Consider the following 18,588-nt stretch of genomic DNA (forward strand, 5'->3'; position numbering starts at 1 on the left):
CCTTTGGGATGCTCCATGCACCCCAGGATTGCAGTGATCGTGAGCCATGCTGGCTACCTCAAGGTATGTAGAAAAAACGTTTAAAGCTATGTCTGTGTCCAAATCGCTGATTCTCTGAATCAGCATCAAATCTTCAGATTTGGATTTGGCTGAATCTAATCAAGGACAATTATCTGAATCAATGAACTGAATCACTGTCCCTAATTTGAGCTGAAACTGAATCCAAATTGAATAGGGCCCACTTTTGCACACCCCTAGTAACTACCAAGAATGGACATAGGTTGTCAAATATGAACTAAGTTGGAGGTGGTTTGAATTCCACATTTATAAAAAACAGTTTTTATTTTGGGGATTTAGAAAATCATTCCTGGACCAGAACTGAAAAGAGTGATGTAAAAGAGGATGAATGGATAGCTGTAGTTTTGCTTCACTTTTGTTTCTACACAGCTAAAATCTGACATTTATCCAGATTGCTAATTTAGTCAACACCTAAGAGTCAAAAGGCAAGATACAAGAGTAACTGAGGGTCTGAAAATAACTTAGCAATAATTTCCATGAAGTTTTACATTATAAATTTTTCCCAGTTCACTGAGTCTTATCGCCTCTTATTCAAAGATCAATTATTTCATAATAATGTTGTGCATAATTTTCTGAGCACAGCAGCTGAAAAAAGCAGAATGTAGGTATTTAAGGCAGGGAGGAGTTTGTGGGAGTTTAAACATCATCCATTACTTCTCAATATGAAGCACAGCAGGAGAGAGAAATTAAAGGAACAAAGGAATAAACAGCACCTCTTAAAGCAACAACTGTCTTTATGAAGAAACCAGCTAAACACCTGGGGAAGACAGTTTATGTCTCTCTCACATCTCACGTTATTATGTTGTTATAAAGAAGCTTTCTGCCTAACTGAGTTTCTGTCTATTCACTATCTAGTATTTCACATTACTAGTATAGGGGAAAACATCCAACTAAACTAAATAAGAAGAGATTAAAGGAGAGAAGTAAGTACAACAGACACTGTTTCAGGCCCAGTTCAGGCTTAAGGCTGGTCTTTTTAAGTGAACATCTATTCTACTGGCATACAGGTAATATTTTTCTTCCACAGGGTGACAGTTGTTTTGTAGCAAACGTGGTTATTTTGCAAACATAGCATATTTTAATCAGTGATGTCTCAGTACTGTGTCTATCTGAATCTCAGTATTCTTGAGACAAGAAGCGTTAAACACATTTTGCAGGTGACTCAGTCTAGACATAGAGTAGTAACATATTTCAGGCATGTAACAAGTCTGTCACAAAGCTACTAACAAGACTGTTGGAAAATCAAAAACCAAATGGGTTTTGGTATAAATAGATTTGCCGCCTCAGGTTTCATCACATCCACTCCTTGGTATCCTTTTTGGGTGTGTCCAGATGAGCATCCAAGTGCACTTGGCAGTGCCTCAAAGGCTCTTGAGGTGCTGCCAAAAACATGCAGCACATGTCAAAAGGTTCTCCCCACTGCAAGCACAGAGCCAAAATTAGATACTGGGAAATCACAGTATCTGAAGAAAAAAAAAAACCTCAAAAAAATGGGACAGTGCACAAGGCTGCCAGGGCTGCGTGAAATTTCACCGATGTTTCAACTCATTTTGAGCTCAAAACAGTGAAATCAAAACAAACCGAGAGCTTCGAAACAGCCTCAAAACTAAACAAAGGCAGTAAAAATGTTTTGAAAGATTCAAAACGTTTCAAGTTTTGAAGGTGAAGCTGGGCTTTCCTGCAGGAAAAAGGAAAGTGTGGGGGGGGGGGGGAAGAAGAGGGGGGAAGGACATAGCGAGGGCATGCCTTAACTCACATGCTGGAGAAGAAGCTCCTGCAGGAGAGGAAGGAAAGGCTCTGTCATAGTTCGGCTGCCTGAGATGCTGCTGATGCTACTGTGCTGCTCCTCACTAAGTTACTATTTTACCTGTTGCTATTTAAAGTGGTGGATTGAATGAGTCTGTAGGGGAGGTGGAGACCTCATTGGGGCACACTACCGTGTTGTGCAGAGGCCCCAGCACCAGTGAGGGCCACCTTAACACCCCCCCCCCACAAGTTTTGCTTGTCAGCTTGAGGTGCAGTTTCCCAGAAACCCCTGAACCTATTTCCTTGAAAGCTGGCAGGCTTCATGGTCTCAGCAGGAGCTACCATGCCTGCAGCTTTCACCCTGCTGTACCTTCACACTTACAAGTGACATGAGTTTTGTTTTCAAGAATTTGAGGTGCAGTTTCCCAGAAATCCCTGCACCTGTCTCCTTGAAACCTGGCAGACTTCATGTCCTCAGAAGAGGCTACCATCTCTGCTGTATTCATCCAAATCTGCCATGAAATGACAAAGTTATAGGCAGTTTTGTGCTTCCTCCTGATGGCCTATGGGCAAAACGTCAAAACAGTGAAACAGTTTGAACAAAACAGAACAGTGGTTTTAAAAAAAAACAAAACTTGTGACAAAACACTGTCCCATCAAAATGGTGAAATGGAAATTGAAACAAAATGGTGCTGTTTCACACAGCCCTAAAGTCTGCAGCGTGTGCTGCCTTAAACCAGAGCAATGCCAGGCTCCACATGCTCAGATCACCACCTTTGTAGTCCTGGGAGGCTTGCAGGTCAGAGGGAAGACTACTGGGGCCAGCCCATGTCCTTGCTCCAGCTTCCTCTATCTCACCTGGGGCAATTCTCTGTGTGCCACATTGTGCGTTCAGGGGGATTCCCTAGGAGCAAGTAGCAGCAGCACACATATGTGCCACTGCTATTTGTCCCCAGGGAAGTGCATGTGCGTGCTCATCTGGATGCACCCTTTGAGGTCCCTTCAGGCTTTTTCTTAGACCTTGTGTGTGGGTTTGGTGAATACCCAAATCTCACATTGCGATTATCTCTGTCAAGCTTAGTTCAGAGTACTGCTTTACACTATCACGTGCATTTGGTCTCTGGAATGCCTGAGGGCTCCTATTACCTGATGTTATTCTCTCCAAGCTGAATAACTATGGTAATATATATCCAATTCACCAAAACACATTGTTAAGTGTTTTTCTAACCCAGAACCCATATTAGCAGTTGTGTTTCTGTTACAAGCTTCTTAGACACAGACTGTCTACTATTGTTGGTATAGTACCTAGAATTATGGGATCCATTCTTGATCACTACAATAAAAAGCACAATAATAGTAATGGAAATTATAATTTCTGAAGTTTCTAAATTAAACAAGGAGTCATTTCAACCCATCACCTTTTCTCCATAAACTGAGACTGCTACAGTTGTTATAGTTCTGCCACCAGCAAGGCAGCATTAAAGCAACAGAAAAGAATTTATATCGTGAGGGCTATATTGACTATGAGAAAAGAATAGTAGTGATAAAAGGCTTCTTTTTCAAAAGGAGCCAGCACAGGATGAACAACACAAAGACACCATAATGTCCACTGAGCAATTCTCTCTCTTTGTAAATTGTATGTAGTTCATTTTATTTCTCAAGAAAGGATTTTGAGAGCTCCAGTGTGAAGGAGACAAAATGGTGGATACTGAAATATGTGCTTGTCAGAATTAAGAATTCATTATCTGTGTGCACACAAAATAGAGATAAATATGATCTGTCCATTTACAAACCATAGCTGAAAATCAAAGCAATAAATGAGCCATTTACCAGTAATATCATTTTATTAAAACAGTTTTAAGTGCAAAGACTTCAAAAGTTTGTAATTTATGACTTTATCATTTAAGAGCCACGCTTTAATTAGTCCCATTTTTCTTTATTAAACAAGGTGGCCAAAGAGGCACAGTTTTTAAATAATATTAGCTCAAATAATTGTTTCCCTCTTCTAACCTATTATAAACATGTGTATTTCAATATGATCATAGAGTATATAAAAGCTAAACTTTTTGGCCATTTTATTCATGGATACAGCAGTCTGGTGGTAGCTCTTTCACAGTATCAACTGACCCTTCAATATATTATATTAAGATAGAGACTCATAAGAACAACTAGACTGACCTTTCTTTTACAATATACCATATGCCTTCCATAATATTAATGGATTATTATGAAAATGTCCACTTTGGATGAATTAGGATACTGCCAGAGACATTTTACATTTTGAAACCTCCTAGGTTTTTTTCCTTCCAAAAATGCTCTTTCTACAAAGACAATCTTTAAGTCAAATTTATTACTTGAGCTAGATGGAAACATAAATCTCTTCTTTGTACAACTTTATGTTGTTTAAAAGATGTTGATGCCCTTATTTAAGAAACAAAATCAGTCACCACGTATCTTTTTCTTTTCCACACAAGCATGTTATTGACATGTTACAATGTATCATGAAGAAATTATATTCCCATGATCTCCTTTATTTAAAAAAAAGAAAAAGGAAAAAAAAAACAAACCTTTAATTTGGTTTGGCACCACGCATTGTACTCTCCTGAGATACCTTGATGGTAAGCTTTTGGTGATAGGACCAGTTTTCTTCTTTTTTTTTTTTGTACAGTAGCTAGTCCTAAAAGCCCACATTTCTGACTGGGTTTCTTATGGCTTGGTTATGCCACTTTTTCTTGTGTGTCTACACCACATTTGACCATTTTGTTCAACATGCTTGTGCTCATTTATATGCCATGAATGTGGTATATGCAGCAACAGCACTGTGAATCATATTCTGTCCACTGCTTCCACTTTTCATGTGCCAAATCCAAGAAACAAGGAAATGTATCCACCTTTGAGTAGCCCTTACACCTATAAGCATACCAGAGACAAAAACCCCAGGCACAGCTCTCTGTTTACTTGGAACCATTCTTTTTAGGATGCTGCCTCATTTTAGGGAGTTGGTACATCCAGAGTGGGACCAAGCAAAAAAGTGAGTTTTGTGACAGCAGTCACAGATGTGGGACAGAGGCAAAGTTGACAGCATTGGACTAGTGTACTTTAAATAAGGAGGGATATGGCAAAGAGGGAGGTCCTAGAGTTCTACTAGATTGTTGCTTTTAGAAATAGTGAGTTTTTAGAAATAATAGGGAAAAATAAGTATTTCTTAATGCATTCACAAATGTTCACTAAGAAAGTAGTGACATGGACACATTTTGATTGTCAAAACTATTATAAGAGATGGGCTCGATTCCTTCCAGCTACGTTTTGAAAGAAAAGACATTAATTATTTCAAAGGACAGGTCAAAGGCAGGTCCTAGGCTGTGGAACCCATGTGAAAGGAGGCACATACTTGCAGGCCAGCTCCAACTCAGACACCTAAACTCTGGAGAGGGGTGAGATTTCAAACAGACCCCTTGGTTTAGAGTATAATACTGGTTGGTTGTAGGTGGCTTCTCAATCATTCATCCCACTGTTAATAATTTTATGGTGGCATATTTCAACCAAGCCATTCCTTAGCGTGCATACACACCTCCCCTCTCCTGCACCCTCTGAGCCTGAAGTTACCTTTAGGTGTCCCTCTGCAGGTTTAGAGCAGGATTTCATAGCACCACCACCAAACATAGCACAGAAAAAGGACAAATGTTCCAAGCACCTTTTTGAATCTGTGAGTCTCTATCTATCCTGTCCCTCCCTTTGTAAAACTGGGTAGAGTGGTACTTTTATATTTCACAGAACAACTACACCAAGGTTGTGAGATACTATGGTACAGAACATAAGTATCCTGAGAAAGAAACATTTGAAAAGTGTTCAACTGCTGCTGCAACGAATTAATTAAGTGAACCTCTGACTCCTAGGTTGTCCGTATGTTCAGTGAAGGCACCTCTAAATTAATTCATACAGCCAAAGGAACTCTGAGTTCTCCAGTCAAGTACTACTTGATGGCCCCTGATTAGGAGCTTTGGCATTAAAAAAGCATAGGAAATAAGCCTTCTAAGAGCTCTCTTTCAGCAGATTTTTTTTTTCCTTTCTTCCAGAGAAAAGAACTTTACATCTGGAAACAGTATCTTGTACAACAAACTAAAATTAACACATCAGCAGGAAATAAAATCATAAATAATGCTACTCTACATGCACCAAATAGTGGAAAATAAGATTTCTGGTGCAAATTAGGAGTGACGGAGGTGAACAGCACAGACATGTAACCCAATTTGCAATAAAATGGGGCTACATATAATTTAATTTTGACAGAATAAAATCCATAAACTAGAAACCCTTGCAGCACATTCTGGATGGGATATGTTTTCCTAGCACAGATACACAACTATTCAAAAAAGTTACAAGGTTGTAAAAAAGGTAAAACAAAATTGCTTTAAATTCTAGAACTGAAGAAGAGTATAACATTTCACTGTAAGGCTTATTCCATAAACATTTTTAATTACAAAAAGCTATGACTAAAACCAGTGTCAGGCGCTTAATAAAAAGAATTACTAAAATATGGAAAGCACAGTAAAGCTCTGATCCTGTAAACCTAGCCATTATAGAAAGCCATCCATTTCTGTGTTAAATCTACCTGGCTTGAAGAGGGCTGCATGCATCCATAAGAGACCTACCAACCATATCAGTTCATGAAAGCAGGCTCTGGTTTTCTACCTTCACCTGTCCATGGTTCAGTTTCACCTTCTTTAAACTAGCGTAATAGCATGTCACTCATTTGCAAAGAACCTGCAATCTTTAATATACTATATGAGAATAAGAGATGATTATAACAGACTGCATTTCAAATAATCTGGTATTTTGTAATTAGATATTTTTTAAGCATTAGCCTATTTGGTGCTATAGAACATGGGATAGCAATGTATACCCCATGGGCCAGATACACCCTGCCAAAATTTTAGGTTCCCCCTCCCAGTTCTGTGACTCTACAGACTGCAAGGAGCAACCCAAAGTACAGTGCACTTTTGGAGGTGTGAGGGAGCCACAGTGGACACGTGGTCTCTTCTGCACCATGTGCTAGGCAGCACTTGCAACAGCAGAGCCTGGGGCAGAGACACCAACATCTGTGACCAACTTGGCACATGGTGCAAAACAGCTTTGGGATGGATAAAGAAACCACAGACATAGCTGAATGGTCTATTTTGTGCTGTGTGCTGGGCTGGGCTGGTCTGGAACATACTGGCACCTCCGTCCCAAACCTGGCTACTGCAGGTGCTACCCAGCACATGTGCAGAATGGACAAGATTGCTACTGCAGCTCTTTCATACACCTGGAAGAATTCTGTATTTTGGGATGGTCCTTGCAATCTGCTGGGAACCAGAATTTAGCAGGCCACAGACTAAGCGGCAATAGTGGGAGGAATTAAGGCAAGGGCTCTAGCATGTCTCCAACTAGACAGGGACTGGTGAGAAGCCAGAGGTAATGATCCATGTGGAGGTGTGCTTGCTAGACTGTAGCACATAGGAACGCTCATTGGGTAGGAACTTTTGCTACAATTTGAAATGCAAGGGGTGGGGGGTGCTCCAGTCGGTGCTCCATGAGTCATCCATTTCTAAGAAACTGCAAGGAACTGGAATGCGCTTTATGAATCGACCACCCCTTCATAGATTGCAAGGCTGGAAGGGACCTTGAAAAACCATTGAGTCCAGGCCCCTGCACCAAGCACATTGCTGTTCAAGATAAACCCCATAATAAATTATATATTCTGGCACACCTCGTGACTGAGCTGTGTTAATCCAGTCCTTCATTACAGAAAGGTTGCAAACCCTGCTATAGAAGAAACAGAAAAAGTATCTGGTTCAAGGGGCTTACAGTTTATGGTATCACAGGAAGCACTTCTCAGTATATAGTTTCTTAACTCTAATCTTTTTTTAAAAGATAGAAGACTGCCAGCTGAACAAACATACCAAGTAACAGGTTAGTTATGAAGCTCCTATTAAAAAGTATGAATATAATAGGTAATCATATGCTTAAGCACTTTGTTGAATTACAGCCAGAGCATGACCAGGCACCAAAAGCAGAGAATTATTTGTGATAAACAGCATGCAGCAAGAGTCTCATGTATACATGTGGCCACTATGAATGAGTTAAATATAAAATTCTATCCTTCATTTATGCTAGTATTAGATAGGTACTGCAGTCCTTATGGTATATTAAATTGCCCACTTTTTTTTTTTAAAGAAAAAAAAAGTAAAGTTATGGTGGGGAGGGGGAGCTATTTGACTCAACCAGGACTCTTTAGTTATGATAATTTAAGGAAAAAAAGGTATGGTCAGTCAGATAAAATACTGAATATTGAAAAGGTCAATGTAATAATTCACATTATTATAATTCTTGTTCTGAATACTAGGGACAAAGTTGTTGTTTTTTTTTTCCCCCCCCAAGTGCAGAAAGTGACCTAGCATTAATCCTTTCTTCTGTTAAAGTTTAAGAAAAAAAAAAAAATGAAGAATTTGCACAAAATGAATACATTAGCATTCCAATCTTAATGTCACAATGTAATGACCTTTGCCTAGCTTGTAACATGACCATCTATAGCCCTAAACAGATAAAATGATACACTGCATATCCTAGATGGAACTGTACACTTTGCCAGTTAGCTAGTAACTACAGCATTTAAAGGTTCATGCTTATTACAAATAAATGAATAAATAACCCTTAAAGTCATTTTAAAAACCTTAGTACTTGGCTTGTTATTAGGAGTGTGGCACTGTCACACAGGCAAGAAGCCTATAATATATTGTTGGGTTAAAGCAGAAAGATAATGTCTAACATAATGGTGTTTTTATTACCTTGCTACCTTATAGAATGTAAACAAAATATAGAAATGGAGAATCATAGTGACAACCCATTGCACAGAAAGATCAACACATTTTTCCCCCTCCAAGTAGCATCTCTCTCTGATGTTGACAGCAATTAAATCTGAAGAGACTTAATTTTTTCATAATGAGTTTTGCTTTTGTTTCTCTAATTAGCTTCCTGGGAAAGGTTCCAAATTGACATCGTTGGTGACAGCCAGGCCTCCTTGTCCACCAAAGTTATAACTTTCTATTTTTGGCATATGGGAGTGGGAGTAGCTTGGTCCCCATATGCATTTGTCCCTTGCCTTTCAGAACTAGCAGTAAAGAACCAATTAAAAAGTGACTTTACTTTCTATTTTCTGTTTAGAGTAGGACAGTGACCCATGTTACATACAAAATGTTGAAGGGGATTAACAAAACAGTGTTCCTAGGGGCATATAGAAGATTAATAAGAGCTTCTTTGCTTTCTCTGAAGCATTTGACAAACTTCAGATACAGATGTGTTTCAGTTTGCAACTTGCATTTAAAACATTTTTATCTCCAACTGGTGACTGCCCCAAGTGCTGGGGATAAATTACACTTTTCTTGAATTTTGTCATGCACCAAGGTACAGAGAATGTTGGAAATAATTCCTACCACAATCACTGACTGTGGATCCAGGCTCTCTATTAACACTACCCTTATTGGGAAACTGGTTCTGTTTCAACCATTGCCTTCTTTTGGAATGCCAGCAAACTCTTGAATTTAGGCAGCATTCAGGGAGTATTTTGGCAAGACATTGTAACCTGTAGTTGATCATGAAGATTCTCCCCCTTCTGCATCAGCCTCTGAAAAGGTAAGGTAACTAACACGCAAAGAAGGGGAGAGCTCTTTGATCTCTGTGATTTTAATATGGGTATAGACATGAAACAGACTACAGCTACATAAACAGTACCAAGTTGGTCATATCTGTGGGGAAAGTGATGATAATAGAAAGCACCTCATTAATTAGCACTATAAGGTTTCACACCAAACACTATTGCACTAAGAAGGGGAAGTCTCCTGCTGATGCCTCCTTTGGCAGTAGTAATGAAAAGATCACACAAAATAAGGGGTGATAATTTCAGTGACTGTCTCAGAAATGACTGAATAAACCCCAAACACTGAACTATTCTTTTCTCTGGAAAAAAGATAAGTAATGATTAACAACCAAAGCTTGGAAGTCTTTGGGACAATTTGGATTAGGGCTCCCAGATTTAACTTGGAAACTGAATGACTTTTCATTGGATGGATCTAAGAGTTATGTTCAAGGCTATATATACACCTAATAACTATTTGATCAAATTTAATTATATCTGGAATTTGTGGTCATAGGAAGAGGAGGGAAGAAAAGAGTGGAAAATTACACATCATTGACTTTAATAAAGTTATAAATTAGTTTTTCTTTGGTAAAAAAAAAAAATAGTAAAGAGTGTCTTTATGGGAAGAAAGAACCTTCTTACAAGCTGAACTAATTAACTGCAGTGAATTCACTTATCTTGAGATGAAGGACTAGACGACTCATTAAAAATGATACACAATGGGTACATCTACATGTTCATTAATACACAGTAGTTACTGCATATTTAATTTAGCATTTGCTTAATGAAGTATTAACTAAATGCATGGTAACTACAGTTACTATGCAGTAGCACCAGTAAGCTTGTTTTAGAGACGCTATTGCACAGTAGCCTAACAATAGCGCGCAGTAGCGTATTAACACTGTCTGTGCTGTGACACACTACTTCACAGTGTTATTAGGCTACTGTGCATTAAGCATCTCATGTAGACATGCTGTGGCAGGACGCCCTCAGGGGCGCTGTGACCTCCCCTAGCGCCCTTGCCTACCGTGCCAAGTCTGGGTCCTGAATGCACCCTCTGTTTCGTCCGCCACGTCTTTGATCTTTTATTATCAATGGGAGGCTGCCTTCCTGCCCTCCTTGGCACGGGGCCGGTCTTACTATACCGGGAGTCTGCTCTACTCCTTGTGCTGGCCTTCTCCCGGGCCTACTTGATACGCGCCCTCTCCTGGGGCTTCTCCCTGCGCTCTCACCCCCGCTGGGGCCTGTGCCTCGCGCTCCTCGTGCTCTCTGCCTGCACTTGCCCACCCTGGGGCCTTCTATGCTTGCGCTTCCCGCACTTGCCCACCCTGGGGCCTCTAACTGGGCTTGCCCCCTTTTGGGGCTTCCCCCTTCCAGGTAATGCCCCGCTGGGGCCTACCCCTCATACGCCTCATGGTCACCTGCACTCGGGCCCACAGCCCGTGATCCTCGCCTGACTCAGGCCGCTACTCGCGCTTACCGCGCTCTTCATGTTCCGCACGCTCGGGTCTCGGGCGGCCTCAGCCTTACCTGGCCCCAGACCCCTTGCAGGGTTCTACGCCTGACTCAGGCCTTGCTCGCGCTTCCCGTGCCCCGCCCCCGCACTGGGGCCTATGTTCGCGCTTCCCACACTCCTCGCCCAACTCAGGCCTGCACTAGCGCTTCCCGCGCTTGGGGCTCAGGCAGCCTCAGCCTTACTTGGCCCCAGACCCCTTCTAGGGTCGTATGCCTGACTCGGGCTTCTCCCAGTTGTGGCTCAGGAAGCCTCAGCCTTACCTGGCCCCCCCTCCCAGACCCGGCCTGGGTCCTATGCCCCACTGGGGCCTACTTGTGCTTCTCGTGCCCACACCCACTGAGCCTATAGTGCTTCTCGCACCCTCGCGCTTCTCACGCCGTGCTTCTCACACCCACACCCACTGGGCCTATAGTGCTTCTCGCACCCTCGCGCTTCTCGCGCCGCGTTTCTCACGCCTGCTACAGCGCTAAGCAACTGTACCTGACCTGGCACCGCATGCTGTGCCCCCAACAGGGCACCAGGAGACCCCTTACTACAGGGGAGCTCCCGTGAGGCCTCCTCACACCCCTACAGCCTCACCCGGTCCTCCGGTTTTAAACACAATAACCCAAAACCAAAATCTCCCTTTCCTGGGTTAGAACACAACTCCAACACAATCTCCCCCTTCCTGGGTTACCACACAACTCCAAGCCCACCTGGCTATCTCTGTGTATCCTTCTCAGGGTTTCCTCCACCCCTCCTTATACGCAGACACTCTCCAGCCATCAGGCCTCTCTGTTATCCTCAGCTCTATTTGCTCCCACAGAGCTCCTTCTCCTTGTGCTGCCTGAGAAAGGCTACCTCTGGCCTTAGCCCTCTCTGTTTATAAAGGCCAGGCCCTGCCCCCTGGCAGTCAGCTGACCCAATTAGTTGCCCTAGCAACTCCCAGCTGCTGCCCTGTTGACTGGCAGCTACCCATTTACTACTACTCAGTAGCAGGCACCCTAGTGTCCTGCTACACATGCCCAGTGGTATTCACTGATACTAGAGGAAAGTGTAATCTTAAGCTGAAAAGTAGGACCTGATTTAAATCGTAGGCCCAGTTCACAGCATGACAGCTCCTTTCATCCTGCAGTTCTCCTCACATGCCCTCCCCACTGCTGAGGCCCCATCATCCCCATCACTTGCTCCCAATGGCTGGGAGGTGAAAACCATGGTTTTAAATATGCCATGCTTTTTGTGTCCTGCCACTTGCTAAGCAGATGGGATGCAAAAACCAAGGCTTATTTAAAATTGTGGTTTTCACCTTCCGGCTGTCAGGGGTGACCAGTGAGTGATGGGCTCCTCCACCAATCAGCATGGGGGGAGGGGGGTGTCAGGTGGGGGGAACTCCAAGATTAAAGGAGCTGCTGCACCATGATCTGGGCCCACAGTTTAAACCAGGCCCTACTGATAAGTGAAAGCTAACAAAAATATCAGACAGAATAAAAAATTTAATTAAATAATGTTCTTGGGAAAACAATCACTCAATTCTACAATATAGCAAAGGTGCCCCCTTTATTAACTTAGAAAACTAGAACATACAGCACTACAAAAAATATTTGTTTTAGTTTTGAAGGAGATAGGGTATTTGGGTGACAAAGTAGTTATCCTGTTTCCTGAGGCCCCCCTCTACACTTTACAGGTATCATGCAATTAGCTGGTTAACTGCACATTTACTTTTAGACTAGCTATAGCAGTGGTGGCTAGGTGGCAGTATTCCTACCTACCACATGGAAGCTCTTGGTTCAAGTCCCAGTTGGGGTGAGTGAGATAATGTGCAAAGTAGCTATCATACCATTAAAGGCTGCAAACAGCTATAAAGTTACACCTCAAAAATATGTGCAAACTTTTTAGGTGCTTGCTATCAAGCTTTGATCTGCACATGTAGCAGTCTCCCCTGTACCTGGAAGCTCTGTCAGGTGATAGGGCTCCTAGCCACAGGGATCCACCAAGCTGCAGTTTTGGTGGGAGGGAGGTGCAAGTGCTCCAGGGGTGTGTGACACCCCTAAGACTGCATCATAGCTGCTGCAATCCTCCAGCCTCAGGGATATGTGGGGCAGCCCTGAAACTGGGTGGGCTCCCAGCCACAGGAGCTTGTGATGTGAGAGTCATGATTGCATCGCACATTAGATCTCATTGTGGTTTTACATGCACTTGTAGAGGGGCCCTTAGGTCTCACACATGCTGAATTAAATCATTCTGAAAAAGGGTAATTTCAATTAAGTCTAAGAGCTGCCAAGCAGAAAACTGTTTCAGAAGACTAAATATGGTCTTAATGGTCGATTTATTCCACTGTGGACAAAGTGAGCTTCTTCAGAGGCATCAATCTTTTTATCCTTAGCAGGATATGTGCGTAGTACCATCAAGTATACTTGGAAAATAATGCCTTAAGAAAATAGTTTTTCTACATTGTCAGTAAAAAAAAATGACTGGTCAGCCACCAGCCTAATGTTGCAAGGTATGGAATGCTGGATTGCGTATTGGAATATGAATGCATACCGATCCTTCTCTGTGGAATTGTGAAGTTATGGTTGTAAAAATATTTTTGCAATGATTGGCTGCCAATAAAGAAAACAAAAAAACCCCAAAATTTGTTTCTTTTGATGAGAGAGAAAAACAATAAGACATAGTGAGTGAAAAAAAAGAGGGCTAGAGAAAGAAAGCGAGCGAACATACGAGAGCAAACGCAAGAAAAAACACAAGGGGAAGATCTTAAATATCTTTTTTAAAGTATTGAGCTGGATCCTGATATATCTGTGCATGCCATGCATCTCAGAGGGAAGGATGAAATGGTGGCTTTTTAGCCATTCTCATCCCATTTTCCAACATTAATGTCCCAATTTTAATAGAAATGTTTTTCTACAACTTCCAGTGCCAATGCTGTATTCTTAGGAAACATCGGTGTCCCAGCAACTGGCTCTAAACTGAAAAAAATATATATTTTTTCCCCTGCTGCCACAGCTTCCCTGAAACAGACACTGAATAATAAGTAAAGCAGTTCAGCACTTTGCTGCTTCCATGACAGCTGCTTTCTGGGCTGGGATTAGCTCAAAGAGTAGCAGCCCAGTAGTAGTGGTGGTGATGGTGGGGACTGAACAGGCAAGTTAACCCTTCCCTGTCCACTTCCTCTGGGACAGACAGCACAGGCAGCCACAAGTAAACAGGAAGGTGTAGGTTTGCACTGGCAGGGAATGTGGGAAGCCCAGAATAGGAGGGGGTCATGGATACTTATATTTCAGTCTTCCAGGCCCCTGTTGGCATGAGGTGTGACTGATCTGAACTCAGGCTACTAACACTGATTAACATTTGTGTGGTTCACAGTGTAAGGTATGACAGGGCCCTCAGTGTTACCAACTGCTCTAATTTTCCACAAGTTTCATGATAATTCAGAGAGATTTTTTGGTTAAGATACATTGCCCTGATTATGTAAAAACTGACTCTCAATTTTCATTTAAAATAGATTTCCAGCTTTCCTAATGGTAGTAAAAAGTAAAAAACCAGGAAAGAACCCCAAAAGAATGAATATCAGGGAATTAAGAAGAAATAAAAATATTTTTTAAATCCCAAGGTTTTATACATGCTTGTTGTTTCCAATTAGGTATTCTAGCAATCTGCAATAGTTTACAGAAACCTAGAGGGGTTTTTTTCCCACATCTTTCCTATATGAGGCACCGTGTATCCTGAGGCATAGAGACAATATGGCTATTTCCCTTCTGCAAATGGAGAAATGATGCAGAATCCACTATAGCCTTTCCAAACAACCCAAAAATCTTCCCGTCATGTCTTTCTTCTGTCAGGTTTAAATCTGAACTTAATACATCAAAATATAGAGGATATAGTTATGTCTGATTTTTCAATCTTTAATATGTATGCCACAGGAGATAAAACAAGGACATTAAATAAAACTTGCAAGATACTAAAATGATAGCTGTTACCTGAAAATTAGCTAGCACCACAGAGAAATACAAGTCTATGACAAAAACGAATTCTTTACCTCGAATCAATCCATGCAGTTAATTGCATTGAATCCAGGACCTATAAACAATAAAATAGTTTGTTAATAATGGGCTCATGTGATTTGCAGCTTTCTGAGCATACTTCCAAGGCTACCATGAGATTTGGGGGGTTTTTTATTAAAACATTTGCAGGCAGTTGTAGGGCAATACATCTTGATTTACCAGAGATGTCCTTTACTTATCCTTAGCATTGAGCACTCTAGATAGCAAGCATGAGATCAAGCTACTCCCTTGACTTTGGGTGAGTATGGTTCAATTGCAATTAATGACAGTTATAATTGCTTAACACATCTCTGGGCAGCTCTAAGTGATTATTCTGTGTTAGTGTCAGGAATATTTAAGTTAGATTATTGACTTTTACACGTAGGTATTTCAAACCTTTATCTGTCTTCATGAAGATTAAAATATTTGTTAAGCAACTCTTCCTTATGCTGGGATTCTGTGTATATGTTTAACTGGCTAATTTGGTACAATTAACTGTGCTTGATGTTATAACCTGTTTTGGATGGGGGGTTGGGTTTTACTAAGGGTACATTTACATTGTGCATTACTAAGGGGAACAATAACGATTACATCAATAACTTGAAATTATTACTATTAGTTTAACTGAAGACTACCAGGCATTCAGGTTTGTTACATTTTGCTGCATTCCGTTTAATTGCAATGGATGAAATAAACAACGGTTCATCTGATGTGCTTACTTAAATCAATAAGAAAAATGCTGACATTTTAACTAGCTGTGTAGCTCACAAATGGTTAGCAGTATCCACTCAGCATTCAGAATGCTGCTTCCAAAGCAGTGCTTTTAAAGGTTCTTAGTTTGGTATAACTGAGTGGGTTTATTTTCATTTAACATGGTTATTGGATACAGGAGATGGAGATCTGTAATTTTTAAATATAAATCACAACTCATAGCTTCAGATTTCCCTGTTGTAAGATGGTGGCTAGTCTCCTTTCTTTTACTAAGGAATATTTCAATATGTCACCATACAAATGGAACTAAAAAACATTAAAAATAAAAAGTCTCAGAAAAAAAACACTAATTACTTGATCTTACAAATAATATAGGCATGTGGGATACTAGATAGGCAAAAACTGGAGATAGCTAGGTGAGGGGGAATAGCCAGCCTCTAATCAGGCCACAGTACACAAAACTGGCTTAATAATTTTAGGGTAAGAGATAATGAGATTTTTTTTTTAATTAAAAAAAGATCAGGTTCACATTGGCTTATTATATTGAAGAATTTAGAATCCATTCAAGTGGAATTTACAATATACAAAATTGAATATCCAAAATAATATTTTTTCTGGATAACCAGATACTATCATATGAAGTGCTGAAAACTGTAGAATAATTATTGTACTGTATGGCAAAGATTAAAAACAACCAGAAATACGTATATGGCACTGGGCACATCTACACATTCATTAAGGTACAGTACCTACTGTGCATTAAATGTAATACTTATATAATCAAGTTCTAAATAAATGCGCAGTAGGCTGCTGTACTGCACGTTAGTACAATTGCACATTTTGTTTGTGATACTTAATGCACAGTAGACTAATACTACTGCACATTAACGTATTAGCATGGTTTTTGCCGTGTGCACTAATACTTAGTAGAATTAGTCTACTGTGCATTAAACAGCTAGTGTAAATGCATCTATTGTGTAATGTTTTAAAATCTCATAGCACTAGTAAAGAATGCACTATTGTCTCGGGCTAGGGACTGACATTTAAAAAGCTGAAGCCTGAATTGACTCAATACTTGCAGATTAGTCTAACCTGCCTACATTGAACCAATTTGCAACTCAACAGACATTATTTCTGGATTCAGGAAATACAGGCACATGCCTACAGGAGCTCAAGCGAGGAGCCAGGGAACTAGAGTGTGCCCTCAGGTGCAGAGAAGCTGTGCTGTGCTGGGGGTGGGGGGGGCAAGGCTTGGCCAGCCTCAGAAGTAGCCTGCAGTGAACAAGCCAGGAAGGGAGCTGAATTCCTCCCTTCCTGTCCCATGAACCCAAGACAGGGTCTGCCTGGTGCTCCCCGCCTTGCTGCTGCAGCAGCGAGGGCATAACCAAAGGCTGGCTGGCGTGGCCCCCTGAGGTAGAGGGGGCAAGGAAGGCAGGTATTCTCCCCTCCACCCCCAGGGGACCACAGAAGCTCTGACGACCACCACCGTTGCTCACTCCCTGCATGGGGCAAGTGTTGGAATAAGTCCCCTCCTGCCCCCTCCACCAGACACCATAGGCAGGGGGAAAATCCCTCTCCCTGCCCCACTGCCTAACAGGCCATGCAGGCTGGTCTCTTGTCACACCACCACCCTGCAAGAGGACAGGACCTTGATGGGACAGCAGACCCTGTCATGGTGTCCAGGGAGCATGAGCCTCTTCCCAGCAGGGGCCACAAGCAAGGGCCAGAGCTGCCATAGACTACATGGGGTGTAGGACAACACTGGGGCATGGCCGTAGCCCCCAAAAACCCATCATCACCACTGCTGCTCCCCCCACATAGTCCACAGCAGCTTTCCACAGCATGCTCCCTTCCCCTTGCCAAGAAGAGGCCCACACTCCCTGGACACTATGGCAGGGTCTGCTGCCCCCATCATGGTTGCACACCCCTCATCACTCCACAGCAGGCCTGGGGCATGGCCAGAGCCCGGTCGGCATAGCCCCTTAGGCAAAGGGACAGGGAAGGGAGTTATTCCCCCCTCTGCTCTCATAGGACTGCAGTGGGCTCTGCCCACCCCAACTGCCACCACCGCTCTTTCCCCGCATCGGGTGACCCAAAGGATGAACCTCCTCCTGCCCCCTCCACCAGATGCCTGAAGGAGAAGGAAATAACCCCTCTCCCTGCCTAAAGGGGCCACACCAGCCGGGATCTGGCCATGCCTTGCTGTGGCTGGAGCAGGGAGGGAGGAATGATTGTGATGGGGACGTTACCCTTTGTCACGGTGTCCTAAATGTGAGCCTCATCCTGGTGGGGGGGAGGGGAGCCTGCACTGCAGGGCAGGGAAAGCTGCCAAGTGTTGTGCGGGTTGAGTGGTGGTGCTGGGTGGCTTGGGGGTGTTATGGCCCCCTCTGACCCCCAGTGCAGCCCCACGGCCCGTGGCCCACATCAGTTCTGATGTGCAGCCCCACGGCCCACATCAGTTCTGATCCTCACTCATGCTCCCCACCGCACCCCACCAGGAAGAGGCTTACGGTCCCTATACACCATGACAGGGGCTTCTTTCCCCATTGATGGCCCTGCCTCCTTGGTCCAGCGGCAGGGTGGGGGCATGACCAGAGACCATTCAGCATGACCTTTTAGGTAGGAGGACAAGGAAAGGGATTATTATCCCCTCCCTTCAGCATCTGGCAGAGGGATCGGGGGGGCTTATCCTGCAGCCCCCCAGGGGCAGAGGGGAGCCTCCTCCCTTCTCCCTGCCTAGGGGGGCCATGCCAGTCAGCATTTGCCTGTGGCCCTGATGCGGCAGCAAGGGGGAGCACCTGGCAGACCCCCCTCCCTAGCCAGATCACTCCAGCCTTCTGCCT

The sequence above is a fragment of the Gavialis gangeticus genome, unplaced genomic scaffold, assembly GCF_001723915.1.
Source record: "Gavialis gangeticus isolate Ggan-Ray unplaced genomic scaffold, GavGan_comp1, whole genome shotgun sequence".
Taxonomy (NCBI): Eukaryota; Metazoa; Chordata; order Crocodylia; family Gavialidae; genus Gavialis; species Gavialis gangeticus.